Genomic DNA, 23,825 nt, shown 5'->3' with positions numbered 1-23,825 from the left:
CATCAGCAGATGATTATAAATAGTTTATTTATAATCATCAATTACAATCAATTTAATTAAATAATAAATAATATTATTATTGTGGTGATTTAGTGTTTTTATTTTGCTTTTTTTTATTTTTTTTTGTAGTATTTATTATGCAGGGATGTAAACAATTAAAACTAGAAAAACAAAACCAAATTCGTAAACTAAACTTTGCTACAGACTACAGTATAAATGTTACTTTACCATAACCAGAAATAATAAATAATTTTGTGTATATTTTGTTCATGAGGCGCACTACCGTGGATTATAAGCCGATAAATGGTAGACCGCCAGTTAGTCACTGTTTTATATATTTTTTACTATATTGTAATTAATAATATTAGACAAGGATTTAAACTAAATATTCTTGTGTAACCTTAGAGGAATAGCCCAATTTAAACTACTATTGGTAACTGTTTTATAAATGCACGGTTTTTGATTTTTCATATCAGTTTAATATAGTGGTATTACATTACACTCCATTACAAATTAATGATATTTATTCATGTTCCATGTTTATACAACACCATGATAACACGATAATTCATAAACTATGAGGTATAATTACTAGATATTTTGGTAATTTAGCCAGCTATACTATGTCCTCATGTGTAGTGAACATAAATATTATTGCTTTATTCAAAACGAAGTTACAGGGTGGTGAAAAGTGCCGCTAATATCTTCGAGAAAAGGATGGTACGGCTGTGCTTGATTTGACAGATACTTGACACATATTTTAAAGCAACATACGCCCTGGGAATCGAACCCAGTACCGCTGACATAGAAGCAGATACACAACAGCTAGAGCCACGGCTGGTCACAAAAAGCGTTTGACTGAACTTAAATAACCTTGGCTGGCTGTAAGAGTGTAATTAATCATCCACATAAAAGCAAGTCAGTTTTAATTATTTTTAAAAAAGAAATATCACTATTAATTTATAATTATCTTAAAATTAATTTACTCCGGCAACAATTAGTGCAATTAATTTTTATTACAGTTTCAATTCTCGTTAGCATCTTAAAAATCGCTTTTATAGCAAACATTTACAAAGTTAGATAAAATTAAATCTCGTAATATTGGTATAAAAGAAGTTTCAGACCGGTTTTGTAAAGACTTTCCGAAGATTTAATTAAATTCAATACGCAAGTTTGGTCCGACAATCCCTAACTTCTTATTTTTAAGATAGATTAAATTAAATTACTTTTTTATAAAAATATATCTTTCTTTTTGAATTTTTAGAGATTATAAAGACTAATACAATATTCTCACAGATATATGGATAAAACACTTACTATATTTGATATCAATTAAACGTTATAATTATATAATAAAATGTTACGTAATCGAGGGCTAGATTTTTAAATTCGTTGCCAACCATGAATATATTTGGCGCCTGGCTGATTAACTGGAATTTATATTTCCCGCTGGGGATTCAGGTGGTAGCTCTGCTGTAAAAAATGTCAAGTTGCCACATTTATTTATTTATTTCCTGATATTGTCATCCGTTTTGACACTTTAGTTTTGTATATTACGAGTTTTTGGTTTAAATAAATCGTGTTGTGATACTTTAAGCTTGAAAATGTTTACTAGCGGACCTTGCAGTCGAACATTGTTCTTTTTCGAACCTCTTTTAGTGCGAAGTGGTACAAGATAATTTAATAGTCGTAAAAAACTTATCACAACTTTATTAGAATATTTTGAGCGGGAAAGTGGTAGTAATGGTTCTTTATGTCCCTTAAGTGCTGTTACGAAGGTGAGTTTTGTTGATGTAAATAATCTATACCAATATATAAAATCCTTAAGTGACTGACATACTGATTAATCACAATCCTGCTCAAACCACTCAACGTAAGAAGCTCAATTTTGGCATACAGGTTGATTCTAGGGTGTAGAGGTTCGATAAGAAGGGATTTTTCGAAATTCCGGTTCCAAGAGGGTGAAACCACCCCTCAAATATTATAATATTTTTTATTTAAAAAACGGTCAAGTTTCCGAAAAAACACTTAAACACGTATATTTTATTTTGTTTTTTTACATATTTTAAGATTTTTTAAAAATGTATACAGGGTGTTTCGAGAAATCTGGTCATTGATTAATCACGATCCTGCTTAAAGCGCTTGACGTAAAAAGCAGATTTTTGGAAAACAGATTGACTTGGGTGTAGAGGTTCGATAAGAAGGGATTTTTCGAAACTCGAATTCTAAGGGGGCAAAACTATCCCTCAAATATTAAAATATTTTTTATTTAAAACCCGGCGATTTTTCGGAAAAACTCTTAAACACGTATATTTTATTTTGTTTTTTTTACATATTTTAAGATTTTTTATAAATTTATACAGGGTGTTTCATAAAATATGACCATTGAGTAATCACGATTCTGCTTAAACTGCTTGACGTTTAAAGCTGATTTTTGGCAAACGGATTGACTGTGGGGTGTAGAGGTTTGATAAGGAGGGGTTTCTCGAATCTCAAATTCCAAGAGGGTGAAAACACCCCTCAAATATTACAATATTTGTTATTTAAAAAACGGTTAGTCTTTCGGGAAAACGCTTGGACAAGCATAATTAACTTGGTTTTTTACATATTTTGAAATTTTTTAAAAAATCATGCAGGGTGTTCCAAAAAGTTGGGTAATTTCTTAACCACGATTCTGCTTAAACTGCTTGACGTAAAAAGCTTATTTTTGGATTTTCCGAAAACGGATTTTTCGAAAGTCAAATTCCAACGAGATGAAACTACCCCTCAAATATTACCTATATAAATAATATCGCCATATTGTTTTTCTCATGCTGACATAAATGTGAGAAAATTTTATCCACTTTGTATGTTAATGGAAATTATTGCTTTGCTTTATCATCACCATTACAAATGATTAATTCGACGCGAACGAAGTCGCTGGTACACGCTAGTAACTGTATATATTTATAATTAATTTATTTTTGTTTCCTAAAGAATTTTGATTAAAATAAAATATGAAGTGGGCAACGCTGCGCCGGTCAAGCTTAATCACGTGACTAAAAGTTTATTTGATATGAACTATACAGGGTGGTCCGAACTGTATTCCGTAAACTTCGGCAGTATATTCTGCATATAAAAATAAGTAAAAATGTTCATCTTTATTTCGATTTTTTTCCAAATAATTTATGAAGTAACGTCAATATTTGGATGAAAATTGGTGTCTGGGAGTTTTTTGACATGATAAATTTGATTTTGATATCAATATGACTCCTATTTGTAGGGGGCGCCAACTACATTTGTTTTAACTGATTTGAAGGGTAATAACTTTTCGTCTGTACCTGTATAAAACTACAGAGTGAAAAAATATACATTTCCGTGACTTTTTACATAAAAAATGTCTCTTGGTAAAAATCGCTACGAGCAACCGTTCTCAAGATAATAAGTATTTAGAATGGAAATAGTCAATGCAATGCAAAAATAAACACGTTGAGTGATAGTTATTTTACTGAAATAATAAATTTGGGATTTTTTTTTAATTAATCATATTTTTTTCTGCAAAAAAATGATGATAAAACAGTTTCTGTTGAACTTTTGGTACAAAAACATTTCAAATTTATGATTTCTAAATCTAATAGTCTAATAACTATTTAGTCAACAATTTTCTTATTCAGTAGTTTTATACAGGTACGGACGAAAAGATCTCTTCAAACCAGTTAAAAATATCTAGGTGGCGCCCTCTACAAGTAGGAGTCATATTGACATCAAAATCAAATTTCTCATGTCAAAAAACTCCCAGTCACCAATTTTTACCTAAATATTGACGTTACTTCAGAAATTATTTGGAAAAAATTTAAATAAAAATGAACCTGCTACACCCTGTATCTCGGAAACTAAGCATTTCAGGACATACATTTATAGAAACTTTTTTACTTATTTTTATCTGCAGAATGCAGAATATGCTACCAACGTTTCCGGAATACAGTTCGGACCACCCTGTATGTTTATCTATATTAGTTGTCTGAAAATTAGTGACCTATGACCTATGATATATTTTCGATTTAGTTACAATTAATTTTAACTGAGTAACGAGACACTTGCGATATTATTTGATACGATACACAAATTACACGTCCGCGACTGGTCAAATTGGGACAACAGTGAAGAGCTTTAGCCTAATGGATGACATTCGATTCTATAGTTGTATGTATACGCACGCAGTCGTACTAATCTCTAAATATTATGTATTTAGAATTTCCAGCTTAAAACCAGAGCAGGGTTTAATTAATAATCTACCTGTACAGCAGTTGTATTACACGGCTAGATAATCAGATGCTATTAAATTATTAATTATTATGGTAGTTAGAAAATAGTTTTCAATTTACGTTAAAGTATGAATAGAATTTATCAAACCAATATCAAATCCTTCTTTTAGAAATACTTAATAATATACAGGGTGTCGCAGAAATAAGTGCAAGTATTTTAACTGGTAGTATTAACCCCAGAAACACGCCTATGAGGTTTTTTTCGCGAAAAAAAATTATTGAAAATTCGAAATTTTTTGATTTTTTTTTGGATTTTTTTTTAGTTTTTAGTTAAAAAACATAATTTCTTGATAATATGGCAACATAGGTAGATATTAGATTACATTTACAAGAAAGAAAATCCAGAAAAGATCCAGTGGTTCTAAAAATTTGAGCAAAAAATAATTTTTTTTGAAATTTTCAAAGTAAAATAATTCCGTTATCTTGGTTTGAAAAACGATAAAGAGAAAATATGTTTCTTTTATGGAGACCTACCACACCTACTACCACTACTACTACCACCTACCACTACTACTTGCACTTATTTCTGGGATACCCTGTATATAAATTCAGTCTACTTATTCATATATCTACATATCAATATTTTAGAAAAAAATATCTACAGGATGGTCCGAACTGTATTCCGGAAATTTCTGCAGCATATTCTGCAGATAAAAATAAGTAAAAAAAGTTCGTATAAATGTATTTCCCAAAATGCTTAGGTTGGGAGATACAGGGTGTTGAAGTTTCAATTTTATTTCTAGATTTTTTCCAAATAATTTCTGAAGTAACGTCAATATTTGGATGGAAATTGGTGTCTGGGAGTTTTTTGATATGAAAAATTTGATTTAGTTGTCAATCCTAAACTTGTAGAGGGCACCACCTACTCTACCAGTTGTAGAGTAGTTGTAGAGGGCAGTACCTCTACAATCCTACTTGTAGAGGGCACCACCTACATATTTTTTAACTGGTTTGAAGTGTAATAACTTTTCGTCCGTACCTGTATAAAACCACCCAGTAAAAAAATATACATTTACGACATTTTTTACGTAAAAAAGTCTCTTGGTAAAAATCGCTACGAGTAATGATTGTCGAGATATTTGGAATCGAAATTACCAATACCTGTCATTGACATAAATTAAACATGTTGACTATATAGTTATTAGCCTGAAATAAATTTGAAATGTTTTTGTGCGAAAAGATAAAAAAAAAAAACTGTTATATCATCACTTTATGAAAAATTTATGATTAATTTAAAAAAATAAAAAGTTCCGAAATTTATCATTTTAGTCAAATAACTATCTACTGGACATGTTTATTTTTAAACGGTTTTATTAAACGGTTTTATTTAGCTCGACCCGTACGGTATTTATTTATTTGGGTCAAAATTAGAAATTGAAATTTAAGTACCTTCCTGTTATCAGATTGATCTGAAATTTGGTACACACCTTTAGTTCCGATGACAATACAATATAGTAATATCAATAACATTGTAAATCTAAGATGGCCGCCGGTACAAAATGGCGGATTTCATATTTTTCTACTATGTGTGATTATGACTACTGTGATTATGACAAAATTTAAAATCCAAGATGGACGTCGTTACAAAATGGCGTATTAGGTGAGGGCATGAGTAGTCGTGTCCAGAACAGTTGTGTCCAAGATTGTGTGACGTTAGAAGGACAGATAAAAAAAAATAGGTGATGAATTTGTGAAAATGTTGCGGTCCAACATTGACGTTACAAAAGGATTGGTAAATGGTGCTATATTGGTTTGGCCTCAGTTCCGTCGAACCCAAATGTACGAAACAGATGTACCATCAGTTTGGATTCACTTTGGCAGAGACGGCATACACGTTATACACCCGAAAGCCATACAGTTTCCAGCAAAATTCAATTATGGTACGGCTGAAAGAAGGATGTTACCCTTAATTTTGTCATGGGCATCCACCGTCCATAAAATGCATGACAGCACAGTCGACCATGCAGTAGTGTATTTGGGCTAAAAATTGTTTGAGGAAGGGCAAGCATACGTGGCTCTAAGTCGAGTCAAGTCTCTGGAAGGGCTATGTATTGAGGAATTAGATTGTAATAAATTATCAGGTAAAAAACCATGCAATAATGATGCACTAAATGAATTAAATAGAATGAGGAATATTCGGTAGGCATTTCCGTTAAATACTATAAACTAGAAAATAAAAAATCGGTAAAAAAACTTTTAAGTTAAACGGTTTTATCTTATGTGCACTGAAAACTAGAAAATAATAATAACAATTAGGTATTTTGAACTTCTAGTTCAGAAATATTTTAGTACTAGGCAGAATAGCTTTTAGGCATATTAAACTAAAATAAAAACGTGGGGCCCCTCTGAAATCCTACCTATGGCAAAGCATATCTTTATACTTTGGTAGATCATGAGCTCGGCGTTCGCTGGTGAAGCCGCCACGGCTGGTTATTGATTGTCAAAATCTCCAGTTACGATTATAGTAAGTCGATGCAATCCACACTTAGTATAGAAGAAAGTATTACAGCAATAGTTAATGGATATGCTTTGCCATAGGTAGGATTTCAGAGGGGCCCCACGTTTTTATTTTAGTCTAATATGCCTAAAAGCTATTCTGCCTAGTACTAAAATATTTCTGAACTAGAAGTTCAAAATACCTAATTGTTATTATTATTTTCTAGTTTTCAGTGCACATAAGATAAAACCGTTTAACTTAAAAGTTTTTCTACCGATTTTTTTTTTGTCAATAATGACATGTATTGACTGTTCCCATTCTAAATATCTTGAGAACGGTTGCTCGTGGCGATTTTTACCAAGAGACATTTTTGAATGTATATTTTTTCACTCAGTAGTTTTTATACAGGTACGGACGAAAAGTTATTACTCTTCAAAAGAGTTAAAATACATGTAGGTGGCGCCCCCTACAAATAGGAGTCATATTGACATCAAAATCAAATTTCTCATGTCAAAAAACTACCAGACACCAATTTTCATCCGAATATTGACGTTACTTCAGAAATTATTTGGAAAAAATCGAAATAAAAATGAAACTTTTACAACCTGTATCTCCGAAACTAAGCATTTTAGGACATACATTTATACAAACTTTTTTACTTATTTTTATTTGCAGAATATGCGGCCGGAGTTTCCGGAAGACAGTTCGGACCGCCTTGTATATGCAGATTTAGAGAGTAGATTTAGACTTACTAAATGCATTTTGTCCATTTTTTAAGATTTTCAACCAAAGTAGGTTTCTTTACTTCATTTAAATTGTTTGTTATACAGTCAGGGGCGTAGATAGGTGTATGCTATGGGGGTGGTACTATGATTAAGTCGCAAAAAAATCACAGTCGGAATTTTTTTGTCGAATTAAAACGACGGCGATTTTTTTGTCTTCAAAAATATACAGGGTCCGGCAATAGTGCGTCGGGCATCTGTAGCTCCTAGAATAAAAAACTTGAGAATTTTGTTTAAGTGCGAACCTAAAGTATGTGCCAGGATGTATTTCAAGAAAATATTTTAACTTCTTTAGGGTGGCTCAAAAAAGTGTGAGTGGACCTTGATGATTTTTTTAAATGGAACACCCTGTATATTATTGCATTTTTGGCTTCCTTTCAGATCACTTTACATAACCTTAAGATATGAATAAATATATTTTGATAGTTTCAGAGATATTAAAAAATAAATCAAAACTATATATTTTTCAGCCCTTCTTAAAAAAATTATTAAAAATACAAGAACTGTCCTAAATCAAAACTATATTAGGTATTTACTTTAGATGGTCTGTACTTACTTTGCTACAAATATGAAAATCGTAAATTATACAGAATGTTCAAAATTCTGCGCCAAACTTTCTAAAATATAAAATAATTTTTCCTCGTTTTTTTAAATGGAACACCCTGTATATTATTTTTTCAATAGACGGAGAGTTAAAAAATTAACATTTTTTGTATTTAGAGTATTTCAAAATTTTTAACGGTTTCGCAGATATTTGCGGTTTTATATTTCATATGGAATTTTCCACAGTAAATTTTTATCAAAGCCCCACCCAACGATTTTTCTCTCGTATTTTACCATTGAAAGCGCCATATGAAATAATACTGCGCGTATCTGTGAAAAAGCTGCTAGAAATTTATAAAAAAACCGTTCAAAATTTTGAAATACTCTAAATACAAAAAATGTTAATTTTTTAACTCTCCATCGAATAAAAAAATAATACATAGGGTGTTACATTTAAAATAACAAAGAAAAATTATTTTATATTTTAGAAAGTTTGGCGTAGAATATTGAACAACCTGTATGATATACGATTACCATATTTATAACAAACTAAGAACATACTATCTAAAGTAAATACCTAATATAGTTTTGATTTCAGAACAGTTCTTGTATTTTTAATAATTTTTTTAAGAAGGGCTGAAAAATACATATTTTTTATTTATTTTTTAATATCTCTGAAACTATCGAAATATATTTATTCATATTTTAGGGTTATGTAAAGTGATCTGAAAGGAAGCCAAAAATGCAATTATATACAGGGTGTTCCATTTAAAAAAATCATCCAGGTCCATTCACACTTTTTTGAGCCACCCTATAGAAGTTAAAATATTTTCCTGAAATACATCCTGGTACATACTTTAGGTTCGCACTTAAACAAAATTCTCAAGTTTTTTATTCTAGGAGCTACAGATGCCTGACGCACTATTGCCGGACCCTGTATAAAAACATAACACAAAAATTAAAATATAGATTTGTAAATAACATAAACAAAAATGAAACAACGCGTTTATTAGTTAATTTTCTATAAACTATAAATAAAAAACTCTAAACTATCAAAAAAAAAACTATAAAAACTATAAACTATAAATAAAACTACAAAACAAAATCAAGTTTTCTAGTACGCTGTTTGGAAAACCTATCAATAAGAGCATCAACATTTATTTCAATATCTTTATGGATATTGATTAGAGTTAACCCCACTAATCTGTCCTGGCCAATAAGAACACTTTGTGTGCTTTTAATTAGGTCGAACATATTATAAACGATAAATCAACATAATTAAAAGCATACAAAGTGTTCTTATATGTCGGATATTAATTAAAAAAAATCTTTTCATAGTCAATGACTATTTCAATTCTCGTATCTCGTCAAGCGTCAGGGGGGGGGGTACTGTCCCCCAGTTGTATACAGTTGGCCAAAATATGACCCCTTCAACTTTGTTGAACGACACTGGCTTCCTGGGTTGATATACTTCAACTTATTTACAAACAATATAAAGAATGGATATCCGTAAAGCATCTCTTAATAGCCGAACATCCTGATGAATCGAAAATTGATCGAAAGTCGGGCGAGCTCATTTGAAGCGGCAGCGGCGGGCGCGGCCAAGACTGAAGCGAACTGTAGTTGGAAAAACTGAGATTAAAAAGTTTCGCGAAAATGTGTTTTTCATGTAAACTTGCCGGGGTATCAAAGCGAAAATATTATGCAAATTGGGAGGAGACGTTCTCTAAAAAGAATTTTATTAAATTTTCTCCGGATACTTCGCGACTTCAATCGCTTCTTTCCTCTTGATGACGCAGAATTAATCTTGGATTTTCCTGTACATCATTTTTATCTAAAGGTAAAAGGGAAATATTTTTATTAAGTTTTGCTAGTCGTAATTTTAAAAATAATCTTGGAATTTTATACATTATTAGTGTTTTAATATTCAAGTGATATTATATGAAACTTCTTCTTCTTTCTTCTTCATACTAGGCGAATCGCCTGTTTGATTTTGTCGTCTCTACCTACCTACATCGTTTTCGTGGACGTCCTAACCTACTGCGACCTAGCGGTGATTTGTCGCGTGCAACTCTTACTATTCTTCTGTTGTCCATTCTGCTGATATGCTCGTTCCATTCTTCCTTTCTGCTGTGCACCCACTCATTTACATTTTCCACCTTGCATGCTCTTCTTATGCTTTCATTTCTCTCCCTGTCTAGAAGCGTCTTTCCAGCTATTCTGCGTAGTACTCTCATTTCGGTTGTCTCCAATAATTGTTTAGTTTTCGCTGTATCAGGTCGAGTTTCTGCACTGTATGTCATTATTGGTCGTGCAGTTGCCTTGTAAATTGTCGTTTTAGTTTCCACCTCAATGTTTTTATTTCGCCATATTGTGTCATTCACGCATCCTGCTATTCTGTTTGCCTTCGTTGTCCGTTCTGGCACCTCCGCCTCTACATTACTATATTCTGAGATTTCTATGCCTAGGTAGTTGAACTTCATTTCTTGCTGGATAACATTGCCCTCGACTTCTAGTTTGCATCTTAGTAGTACTTTTGATGTCGTCAACTTGTTTACAAAGAATATAAAGAATGGATATCCGTAAAGCATCTCTTAATAATCGAACATCCTGATGAATCGAAAATTGATCAAAAGTCGGGCGAGCTCATTTGAAGCGGCACCGGCGGGCGCGGCCAAGACTGAAGCGAACTGTAGTTGGAAAAACTGAGATTAAAAAAGTTTTGCGAAAATGTGTTTTCATGTAAACTTGCCGGGGTATCAAAGCGAAAATATTATGCAAATGGGGAGGAGACGTTCTCTAAAAAGAATTTTATTAAATTTTCTCCGGATACTTCGCGACTTCAATCGCTTCTTTCCTCTTGATGACGCAGAATTAATCTTGGATTTTTCTGTACATCATTTTTATCTAAAGGTAAAAGGTAAATATTTTTATTAAGTTTTGCTATTCGTAATTTTAAAAATAATCTTGGAATTTTATACATTATTAGTGTTTTAATATTTATTATATGAAACTTCCTCTTCTTCTTCCTTCTTCGTACTAGGCGAATCGCCTGTTTGATTTTGTCGTCCCTACCTACCTACATCGTTTTCGTGGACGTCCTAACCTACTGCGACCTAGCGGTGATTTGTCGCGTGCAACTCTTACTATTCTTCTGTTGTCCATTCTGCTGATATGCTCGTTCCACTCTTCCTTTCTGCTGAGAACCCACTCCAAATTTTCATTTTCCACCTTGCATGCTCTTCTTATGCTTTCATTTCTCTCCCTGTCTAGAAGCGTCTTTCCAGCTATTCTGCGTAGTACTCTCATTTCGGTTGTCTCCAATAATTGTTTAGTTTTCGCTGTATCAGGTCCAGTTTCTGCACTGTATGTCATTATTGGTCGTGCAGTTGCCTTGTAAATTGTCGTTTTAGTTTCCACCTCAATGTTTTTATTTCGCCATATTGTGTCATTCACGCATCCTGCTATTCTGTTTGCCTTCGTTGTCCGTTCTGGCACCCTCCGCCTCTACATTACTATATTCTGAGATTTCTATGCCTAGGTAGTTGAACTTCATTTCTTGCTGGATAACATTGCCCTCGACTTCTAGTTTGCATCTTAGTAGTACTTTTGATGTCGTCAACTTGTTTACAAAGAATATAAAGAATGGATATCCGTAAAGCATCTCTTAATAGCCGAACATTCTGATGAATCGAAAATTGATCAAAAGTCGGGCGAGCTCATTTGAAGCGGCAGCGGCGGGCGCGGCCAAGACTGAAGCGAACTGTAGTTGGAAAAACTGAGATTAAAAAAGTTTCGCGAAAATGTGTTTTCATGTAAACTTGCCGGGGTATCAAAGCGAAAATATTATGCAAATTGGGAGGAGACGTTCTCTAAAAAAAATTTTATTAAATTTTCTCCGGATACTTCGCGACTTCAATCGCTTCTTTCCTCTTGATGACGCAGAATTAATCTTGGATTTTTCTCTACATCATTTTTATTTAAAGGTAAAAGGTAAATATTTTTATTAAGTTTTGCTAGTCGTAATTTTAAAAATAATCTTGGAATTTTATACATTATTAGTGTTTTAATATTCAAGTGATATTATATGAAACTTCCTCTTCTTCTTCCTGCTTCGTACTAGGCGAATCGCCTGTTTGATTTTGTCGTCTCTACCTACCTACATCGTTTTCGTGGACGTCCTAACCTTCTGCGACCTAGCGGTGATTTGTTGCGTGCAACTCTTACTATCCTTCTGTTGTCCATTCTGCTGATATGCTCCTCGTTCCATTCTTCCTTTCTGCTGTGCACCCACTCATTTACATTTTCCACCTTGCATGCTCTTCTTATGCTTTCATTTCTCTCCCTGTCCAGAAGCGTCTTTCCAGCTATTCTGGGTAGTACTCTCATTTCGGTTGTCTCCAATAATTGTTTAGTTTTCGCTGTATCAGGTCGAGTTTCTGCACTGTATGTCATTATTGGTCGTGCAGTTGCCTTGTAAATTGTCGTTTTAGTTTCCACCTCAATGTTTTTATTTCGCCATATTGTGTCATTCACGCATCCTGCTATTCTGTTTGCCTTCGTTGTCCGTTCTGGCACCTCCGCCTCTTAATTACTATATTCTGAGATTTATATGCCTAGGTAGTTGAACTTCATTTCTTGCTGGATAACATTGCCCTCGACTTCTAGTTTGCATCTTAGTAGTACTTTTGATGTCGTCAACTTGTTTACAAACAATATAAAGAATGGATATCCGTAAAGCATCTCTTAATAGCCGAACATCCTGATGAATCGAAAATTGATCGAAAGTCGGGCGAGCTCATTTGAAGCGGCAGCGGCGGGCGCGGCCAAGACTGAAGCGAACTGTAGTTGGAAAAACTGAGATTAAAAAAGTTTCGCGAAAATGTGTTTTCATGTAAACTTGCCGGGGTATCAAAGCGAAAATATTATGCAAATTGGGAGGAGACGTTCTCTAAAAAGAATTTTATTAAATTTTCTCCGGATACTTCGCGACTTCAATCGCTTCTTTCCTCTTGATGACGCAGAATTAATCTTGGATTTTCCTGTACATCATTTTTATCTAAAGGTAAAAGGGAAATATTTTTATTAAGTTTTGCTAGTCGTAATTTTAAAAATAATCTTGGAATTTTATACATTATTAGTGTTTTAATATTCAAGTGATATTATATGAAACTTCTTCTTCTTCCTTCTTCATACTAGGCGAATCGCCTGTTTGATTTTGTCGTCTCTACCTACCTACATCGTTTTCGTGGACGTCCTAACCTACTGCGACCTAGCGGTGATTTGTCGCGTGCAACTCTTACTATTCTTCTGTTGTCCATTCTGCTGATATGCTCGTTCCACTCTTCCTTTCTGCTGAGAACCCACTCCAAATTTACATTTTCCACCTTGCATGCTCTTCTTATGCTTTCATTTCTCTCTCTGTCTAGAAGCGTCTTTCCAGCTATTCTGCGTAGTACTCTCATTTCGGTTGTCTCCAATAATTGTTTAGTTTTCGCTGTATCAGGTCGAGTTTCTGCACTGTATGTCATTATTGGTCGTGCAGTTGCCTTGTAAATTGTCGTTTTAGTTTCCACCTCAATGTTTTTATTTCGCCATATTGTGTCATTCACGCATCCTGCTATTCTGTTTGCCTTCGTTGTCCGTTCTGGCACCTCCGCCTCTTCATTACTATATTCTGAGATTTCTATGCCTAGGTACTTGAACTTCATTTCTTGCTGGATAACATTGCCCTCGACTTCTAGTTTGCATCTTAGTAGTACTTTTGATGTCGCCAACTTGTTTACAAAGAATATAAAGAATGGATATCTGTAAAGCATCTCTTAATAGTCGAACATCCTGATGAATCGAAAATTGATCGAAAGTCGGGCGAGCTCATTTGAAGCGGCAGCGGCGGGCGCGGCCAAGACTGAAGCGAACTATAGTTGGAAAAACTGAGATTAAAAAAGTTTCGCGAAAATGTGTTTTCATGTAAACTTGCCGGGGTATCAAAGCGAAAATATTATGCAAATGGGGAGGAGACGTTCTCTAAAAAGAATTTTATTAAATTTTCTCCGGATACTTCGCGACTTCAATCGCTTCTTTCCTCTTGATGACGCAGAATTAATCTTGGATTTTTCTGTACATCATTTTTATCTAAAGGTAAAAGGTAAATATTTTTATTAAGTTTTGCTATTCGTAATTTTAAAAATAATCTTGGAATTTTATACATTATTAGCGTTTTAATATTCGAGTGATATTATGAAACTTGGATCCTCTTAACTAAATCACCCCGATCTTATAAATCTATTGTATCCCCCTTTCTTGAGTTACAATTTGTCATACAGTCTCAGGGCTTTGACAAAAGCCAGTATCTGAGACGGTTTTATAGAGGTTAGTTCTCCATCTCCGATATCAATCGTATCAAAGTTTATGGTACGAATGATTGTCGTCTTGATGCACTCAGTGATGAGGCGTTCTGGGGTTTTCCCATTTTTTTACAGAATCCGCATTCGCCGTTGTTTCTTAGCTTCATTCTACTGAAGTGTTGGTTGGCTGGCAGTCTCGTGTTAAAAACATCGTGAAAAATAGTATGTTATTGAACGAGCGATTATTTATGCTAGCCATTATTGGGGCGCGAGTCACCCGAGTGAATAATGGCTATAAATTGCGAGTTGAATACTATCTTTGTCCACGGCCGTTATAATAATTATGAGGAGTGTTTGAATTTGTATTTTTAACGTTAATCTTGCTATTAATTATTGTATTCATGTTTTAGGGGAAAATGTCACAACCTACTTAAAATTTGGCAATCTCAAACGTCAAAATTAACCAAAAGATAATAAAAACGTCAATATCATCAGTTGCTATAAGTCGAGCAGTCATCTCGAACTATTCTATTTTCAAATACCGTATGGTCGAGAAAAAACGGCGTCAGCGATGGCTATGAAATGAAGATCGCTGTCATTTTATATGTAAATTTATATGGGAAATGTCATCGATCGTCATTTCCCAGCCAACTGGACTCCATTTTTTTTCGATCATACGGTATTTGGGAAGGTTATTATTAGATGTGTTTTACGACATACCTGTATATTAATACTTTTTTCTACCACGTTTAGTAAAATAAATTTGACTGGTGCTTATAAGTAAATACAGGGCCATAAGAAAGGAGAAATATTTAAAAAGAAATCGGCGATAACTCGTAAACGGGCTAATCAAAAATATCTGAAGTTATTCTTTTGAATGTGGGTTTTAGTGCTCTTCAATAAACCAAAATAGAATTATTCTCTAAAATAATTAGGGAAGCCAATAATTGACCCCATTAAAATTTACATGGGATTTCCTATGTTCCGCTCGACGATGCAACACCCGGTATGTATTTGAATTTCATTGATATTATTTCAAGTTCTTTGCATGAAAATATCGTAGCAACATTCTTTAGTCAATCAGATTGGTATTTTTGTTCCGTTACAATGGCAACTAAATATACTAATAACACGGATTCGGAAAACGAATTTATGCCTTTAGCAATCCTCCAGTCTAGAAAGTTTTTATAGGCAGACATGTAATGATCCTTAGACTTTTGTGGTAGCAATCCAAGACTTGTTAATTTGGCCGCCTCTGCTTTATCTCTGGTGGTGTACAGGGCTCATTATCACCTCCATAATTAATTTTTTTGATTTTAAACGAGTTCTTGATATGCCACTTAATAATCACTACCTACTTAACATTTGATAATTTTAAACGTCAAAATTAATGAAAAGACAAGATAAGAAAAACGTCAAATCATCCACGCCGCGCATCAGGATGTTGTGAGTGTCACGTTGGCATAGCAACAAATGCAAAGTAAATGCAAAGTGTGCTTTATCATAATTCACTGTTATCATGGTACAAAGAATACAAGGTATGATCGATAGCGGCTCCAATTTCGTTCAGTTCGCGCATACCACCTGTGACGTCACTAGGAAAATAATGAATAAATAAAAAATAAAGAAAGTTGACAGGAGATCTGCATTTTTGGGGTTATGGTTAAGAATTGTTTATTTTAAGACTTTTTAGTTCGTTTAATTTAATAATTACTAAAACCAGCAGTTCCAAAAATATATTTAAAAATAATAATTATCTATTAACATGGATTTGGACGATAGGTAAGAATACTGAATTTATTTCTATATTCGGTATAAAATTGTTTATTAGGTTTTTAGTTTGCGATGTTTATGGTAAATAATTTTCATTTTCATTGCCTCTGAATTCACATGAGGACAGAGTTGAGGATATCTATGGAAAAGTAACCACAAGAGGAATTGTTACATCATTTAAAAAATATTGGGAAGTTTATTGTTTCCCATCGAAAAGTAGAAAATGCCAATGCAGATGAACGTATTGTAATTGTGATAGAAGTAATTCTAAGGGTGAAGTTTATTATAATTAGTGGAAGTAATACCAAGGGTGAAGTTTATTATAATTAGTGACCTCTGCTTCTTTTTATATGTAGAAGTTTCTGGTTTTGAGAATAAATCGGTTGAACGACACCCAAAATTTAAAGGAAGTATTTGCATACCCAGAATATGCCCATCAAGGATTATATAGCTCAAATTTCCTTTAATGGTAGGCAATTATTCAATGCAAATTAACTTTTTAAGTGACTAAAATATTAAATAGTTTACAATATGGTATATCACTAAAAATATATTACTTTTAGGTACAATTAGGGCCCGATACATTTCAAAAAGTAGAATATTATTTTATATTAAATGAGGTATTGTACTAACAATCAATTTATATTAATAACGGAGATTAAAAATAACAGAATAAATAGTTCTTTTTTTATACTACAAAAATAAACTATAGAATACAACAGTATTAAAAAAATAAATAAAAAGTGATGTTCCGGCCGAGATTCGAACTCCGGTCTCTCGCTTCCTAGCCCGACTCCTTATGCACTGCTCCACAGTAACTTGCTTAGCGATAATTCAATGACGGTATATAAACAAAAAAAACAGGTTTATAACAACATCTTGACGATTTGAACCGGCGCGCGGAGCGTGCTGACCAATAGCGCCTGTGATATCACCTGTGACGTAGCGACCAACCTGCGCAATATCATACCTTGTATTCTTTGTACCATGCACTGTTATCAGCTATTATATTTCACTCTATTACAAATATGGGCACCATATTCCTTCAGCTAGGAAGTAGAATATTGATTATTTATTATTAAGTGGTCGTGGACAAAGATTGTTCTTATATAAATCAAGGAAAATCTTTAATTTTTCTCGGTCGTAAGCCCGGAGAAATTTCTTCCGTCGGAGGATTCCTATTCCAGGTTACGGATGGAGTCTTCCAGGTTTTTGAGTTTCGCTTTAAGTTGGTTTCCACTTGGAAAGCAGTACGGTTCTGGTCCAGTTAATGGAGTGTTCGCTCCTAACTCTAGCTAGATCGTATGCTTTTTAATTACCTTCTATCCTTGGTGGGTTGGCACTCAGTAATGAGGACTTTATTTTCTTTGCCTAGTGTTTCTCAAAATTGTATATTCTTGGTATGTCCAACTTTGAGAAATTTTTCATTTCTCATATCAAATATATGAGCAAGACTGTGATTTTATCATCTACTTGTCAAGTAAAAACAAGTACTTCAAAAGCTCCGACTGTCTAATTTTTTTTGTTGAAAAAATCTAAAGTGACTGGGATAATACAGAGATTGACCTCTTCAAAATTATCATCGGTTCTCATTTTTCAGCCGTCTTTGACGCCGTTTTTTTTCGATTATACGGTATATAGTTTGTAAAATGACTGAGGTAAGATTTAGACAGACTAATTGATTGACAGAAGTATAACCGATACCAATCCATCTTTTTTTAAAAAAAATATAGAAGCTTCTATTAATCTGAAAATATAATGAAACCAAATAAAGAACCATAAAATTTTCACAGCACTTTATCCAAAGTTTGATCCCATAAAAATCTGCCCTTTTAGATCGAAAGAACCCATAAAAAGAAAACTTTGCCCGAATTTGGTGCATACTTCAAAAATACTACTATCCTGGAAAACCTCCAGTTGGTAATATCATACTAAACTAGCGAACTCTATAGCAGCAGAATACGACACCCTTGCTAGTTTCTAAAAGTTTCTGATCATTTTTTTAACGCTTCTTATAAATTAATTATCCTTTACGGAAAAAAATATATTAGAAAAAAAATCGTCTCTTTTAATGAAAACAATACATTCCATTAGGCAACTGCTAGTTATAATTTGTTTCATCAAAATATCTATGATTAATATACCATATGATCGAAAAAAAACTTGAAAAGACAAAATCTTGAAATTTTTAAGAACTTGGCGACCCCTAATTATCTGAAAATACGAACAAGTTTAAGGATGTGTATTATACAGAAGGGAAGAATTTATGCAAAAATCTGCATTGATTGTGTATCAGATAGGCAACAGGAATTAATACTCTAAAATATAATTGCTATGATATACTAGTGTTTATTTTAGTGTATTTTGGTATTTTTCTTAGAATCTAAATAATTTATGAATAAATGCTCCTAAAATAAGGAGTTGTTTTTGTTTATATTGTCTAATAAATAAACAATAACAGACAGCACGTTAGCGCTTAATCCAGTTTTCATTTATTTTCATTCGACTTTAAAATTAACACTAACAGAAAAAAGGAGATGTTATCGTTAACTAATTTATTCTATTTTTAGTTATTTACATTATACTCTTCCTCTCTATTTAATATTCCTGCCACCGGCATAATTTTAATACAAAGCTCCTAGGTATTCCGCGCGCATTAGCCGAAACAAAATAAGATCGTCGACAGTCCCATGCATAATCTAGCAGGCCCGGGCATAATATCACCTGGTAATAATGTACGTGCAAGTGTCATGGCGTTTCAAAAGGTGCGTTGCGTGATTTCGGGACATCATCACCATCGTTCCGCAAAACAAGCGATATTTTTCCGCAGCATTGCTGTTGAAATGCTTAGAGCACATTAGAGTGTGTGGTGTGGTTTAGAATAGATTTTCATGCGAAAAATGTCACAAGGCAAACGTGGTTATTTTTCTTCTTGTGCTTGTTGTCGTATATAGATATTTATTGTAGATTGTAAATTATAGGGGTGGGGGGAAGGGCGGAACGTAATCACCGCGACCTTACAGACTTATTCTGTTTTTCTTTCTTGAGTTATAACTCATCATACAGTCTCAGGGTTTTAACAGAAGCCAGTATCTGAGACGTTTACCGAGGTTAGTTCTTGGTCTCCGATATCAATATCGTACCAACGTTGACGGCACGAACAGTTTTTGTTTCGGCGCACTCAGTAATGAGGTGTTCTGGTGTTTTCCCATTTTCATTGAACATATCTTCTTCTTATGGACGACAGGAACCTCGCTGGCCATTATAGTGTTCTATCATGGTTCTACCATTTCCAATCCATCTTCCGGGGAAATTATTTGATTGTTTATATTATATTATATTTATATTATTTATTTTATATTATTTTGTATTATTTTATCTACGTCAGTGAGTTAAGAAGCTCTTAACTCACGCATTTTAAGTGAGTTAAGAGCTTAACTCACGCATTTTTATTACCGCACTCCTTGTTTATTTGTCTTCTCTATACGATGGTATTATTATATCGATTTTTGATGACAGTGCCCTTTTTCCCGGTCTAATTTTGTACGACTTTTGGAATAAGTGTCCCCATATCATGTACTTGTACTTCCTTCCCTGAAAAATTCAGCTTGTGACACCGAAGTGGGATACATATATAAAAGCTCAAAGCTCGGCGGGATGGATGTAACATCGCCTCACCAATCTTGACGATTCTTTTTTTAAATGAAAGGTATATATGTCTAGATTTGTTATGAAGTATTATTATATCGTTTAATCGGTATTTATTTATGTAAAACAAATAAATATTAAAACATACCTGAAAAACACCTACACAGAAATGAATTATTTGTCATTGTCAGTGGTGTGTCAGTTAGATTATAGAGATATATCAAGTTTTTAGCTATTTTAGGGGTCAGTTCATACCACCAGCCTTAGATACATCAATATTAGCACAAAGGTTCGTTTAAAGGACATTAGTGATTAGTGAATTAGTTATGCAAAGCGATTTTAGAAAATTCATCCTCTTAGAGTGTAAAATTATGTCGAACGATTTGTTGTATGAAAATCATTTACTATCTGGTCTAGAAGAATGAAATTCTACAGAAAGAAATAAGAAGAGATTTTTGAAATTCATCAACCAAATGGGTAAAGTTAGTAATACGGTTTCCTAGATACCAATGCTCGTACCACGAAATTGTAGCATGCTTTCAAGAATATCGATATCTGTTGATTTAAGTTCACTGTTATATTAAAAATGATAAATTGCACAATGGACTGGCCAGTTTAAACATCCCTTTTACGTTTCGAATTTACGTCGAAGCTACACACAATAAAGCGAATGAAATATAGTCTCTTCCTCGCGGAATGCATATCGTAACATCATTAATTTCGCGTTGATGTCATGCACACAAAATTACATCGAATAGATTTCGGGATAGTAGAAACTTAACAAATTGATTTCGGGGCTGCATTCTGTCTGAAAATAACTCTTGCGCTTCGTTTTTTTTGCGCGCCCGGGTGTGCATTTATACCAACACCATTAATTTTATATTAAACTAGCATTCTTCAAAAATAGACCATGAAATCACTTACGATTTTGTGACGGAAGAAGCATTTTTCAACAGGCATTATAATGGTTAATTTAAAAATGTTACTTTGAAGTACAAATTAATTTCAATTCTAAGCTTAAAAATAGTTATTCATAAATTGTTGATTTTAAATTTATATAACAAAAATTTCAATTTCTTTTTTTAATTATAATAACAAAAATTTCAATTTCAATATATTTAGTATATTTCCACATCTTAGCAGTAATTTATTATACAGGGTGTTTCAAAAAACATGTGCCATCTCTCGTGGGGAGATTCCTCACGTAAAAATAAGATGAATTTTTCATACCAACATAGATCCGATTCCGCTTTGTTTCGTAGCTACAGGGTGTTAGTCTTAATGTTTTTTCGATTTATTATAATTGTCTTCCAACTACTTTTAGCGTTTCGAATAAAATTTTGAGGGTAAAAGTTACTATAAATGCCACATATTTTAAAGCTAATAATGTGTCGATATATTCACCAGGGACGTGCATATGGGTTGGTCTATTACTGGAATATTTTTCTAAAAAAAGCATGTACGCCACTGTCTTTTTTTTCTTGATAACGAAATAGTGTAAGCAGTAGTTTAATGCCGATTAAAAGTTGTCTCTTGATATTTTGTGGATTTCGGCCTCCTTGATGAGATAAGCGCAATTTTATTAATTTGCCTTGATCCAAGTTAATAGCAACCTTTCAAAAAATAATATTATTAACTTGCGAAAGTTTTAAATAAGTACTCATCGATTCATCATCAAAAAATATGAAAAAAAAGTTCCTATAAACGTGGCAAAATAAAAACATTAATTCACCGCAATACACCGAAAACACTTTACTTGTGCACTTTACGCGGGTTTTGCTAACCATGTTAGCATCATCAGCAGATGATTATAGCTAAACTAATATCTACAAATTGAGCGTTTATATAGGCGTTCAGTTGGCACCGAGTAACCCAACCGAGCGTAACATAATTATCGAAACTAGAGCAATAGGAATAGAGAGTTGGAAGAAATTAGAGCATTGTCTCTATTCATACTATCGTTAAGTTTACTAATCTTGACGCTCTCTTTGCCTGTAATTTAAGACTTGTTTAATTAATTTTAAATTATTAATATCTATACAATGTTCTTTATCAACAATATGTTGAGCAACGCAACATTTATCCGGTCTACCATATCTTATCTTGGTGTTTGGATAGAAAGAATACCTTCGAGTCGTTTCGATCTACCCCCACAGAATACAAAAATACTATTTTAAGAAAATACCAAGTAGGCGACAACAGGCAAGTAAAAATTATCAATTTAAGTAGAATAGAAACACAGTTGAATTTGAATATTTTCGAAAGTGTAATAGCTAATTGAAGATTAAATTTTATTTAAGAAAACCAGGAATCATAGCTGTTACCTTTTAACCAATTGTTCCTTTCATAGAAATCAATATTAGAGAAAAGTCTTTATAAATAATACTCTTCATATCTCTTCGCCAATGTCTGTAACATTTTCTGATGTTTTCATTTTCATATTTTATGAAAGTATCTATTTAACTATTAAAACGTTCGCGATGACACTACACAATAACTTTTTTTTTCTTATTTAAGTAACAATTACAATATTAAATATTTCAACTAAATATAAAAATTTATAAACTTGTAAAAGCGTAAACAAAAATATAAGGTTAGAAAATTTCTGACCTAGTTCAACCTTGTCAATTTTTTCAATGTTGCCATACTTTACATAATAACTTAAAATACAGGTATTACATCAAAAATATACACAAAAAATATTCGAAATATTCAATTAAATATTCTCAAGAATACAAATAATTTTTAAAGATTTAAAATATTCATCATATTTCATTAAGAATATATGTTCATTATATTATAGCATGCATAATTTATGATGAAATTTTGTGGAATTTAAATCAGTATGGCAATAATGGAAGTCTCCTAGAAGTCGCGGTTTAAAGGGACGAGGTCACTGAGAGCCGATGTCAAAAACGTTTCATCTTTTGCCGGCTGTCCCGTCTTTGTTGTCTTTGACTCTGTATATCTACGTATCCTTTGATATAATTAATTTTTGTAAAATAATAGACTTATACCCTTATTTTGACAATTTTAAAGCTGATATATCTGAAACAACTAAAGCCAGACCGGCAACATGTATCGTTCTGCCTCTTAGCGTTAGCCCTAACGCTCCAAAGCCTTCCGTCACATCGGCGTATGATAAATGGTTCCTGGAATCGGCCCTCGAACCTGGCTAATTGTTTTTCGCTGACGGTTGTTCGCCATGATGTCGACGACGACGACGCATACCCTCCTCGCAAAATGAATAACTGATGGATTTTTAATAGATCAAGATGTTGTCACGCGCACCCTATAAAAATGTCAATCGTTTTTTTACAGCGTAGATTATTGTTAATCATTATTATTTTGGATCGCATTTATTTGTTTTTAGTTAATGTGGTTTTAAGGTGGTTAGATAAGGTAGGTGCTTTTGGATAAAAATGTTTGGGTATTTTGCAAAAGAAAATAGCAGGTTTCGAAGTTGTAGAATAATTATTCATAAACCTCGGCTCTTTGATGTCAAACAAAGGAGGACGCGATACAGAAATCAAAAGAAGACTGTGTACAGGGTGTCCCATTTTGGTTGAAATCAATTCTATCGGTATATCTATAAAAATATTATTTTTTGAGAAAATGTTATAGCAATTAAAATGGATGATTTATTTTTCACCCCGAGAAGGGGTGGAACCAGGGATGGCACTCACCCCCAGGGTGAAAGCACAAATTGCTACTATGTAACTTTTGTTGATAATATCACAAAAAATATAGTAAAACAAAAATATTTTTCCACATAATTTAATATAGCCCTACTTTTTTCCAAATGAAGGTCACAGTTAATCATTCCCCATAGCGTACGCCAACGTCAATCAAGAGAAACCTTATCTTTATGCATGAATGGACAGATAATATTGAGGTAATATCATCAGATAAAACCATTTTTTAAGGATGACATATGTAACTTTTTGAATGAAAGAATACTGCTTTAAAGTACTAGGAATATTAATCATTA

General features: G+C 33.0%; 1 protein-coding gene across 1 annotated transcript in view; it reads right to left on the bottom strand.

Moving 5' to 3' along the window:
* The window catches only part of LOC115888118 (carbonic anhydrase-related protein 10-like), a 251,929-nt gene that overhangs the window by 62,127 nt on the left and 165,977 nt on the right, over window positions 1-23,825 (bottom strand). The window lies entirely within an intron of this gene.

Source organism: Sitophilus oryzae, unplaced genomic scaffold (assembly GCF_002938485.1).
Source record: "Sitophilus oryzae breed Bouriz unplaced genomic scaffold, Soryzae_2.0 scaffold_684_pilon_pilon, whole genome shotgun sequence".
Taxonomy (NCBI): Eukaryota; Metazoa; Arthropoda; class Insecta; order Coleoptera; family Curculionidae; genus Sitophilus; species Sitophilus oryzae.
The sequence above is the reverse complement of the archived record's forward strand: the minus strand, read 5'-3'. Positions and strand labels throughout refer to the sequence as shown.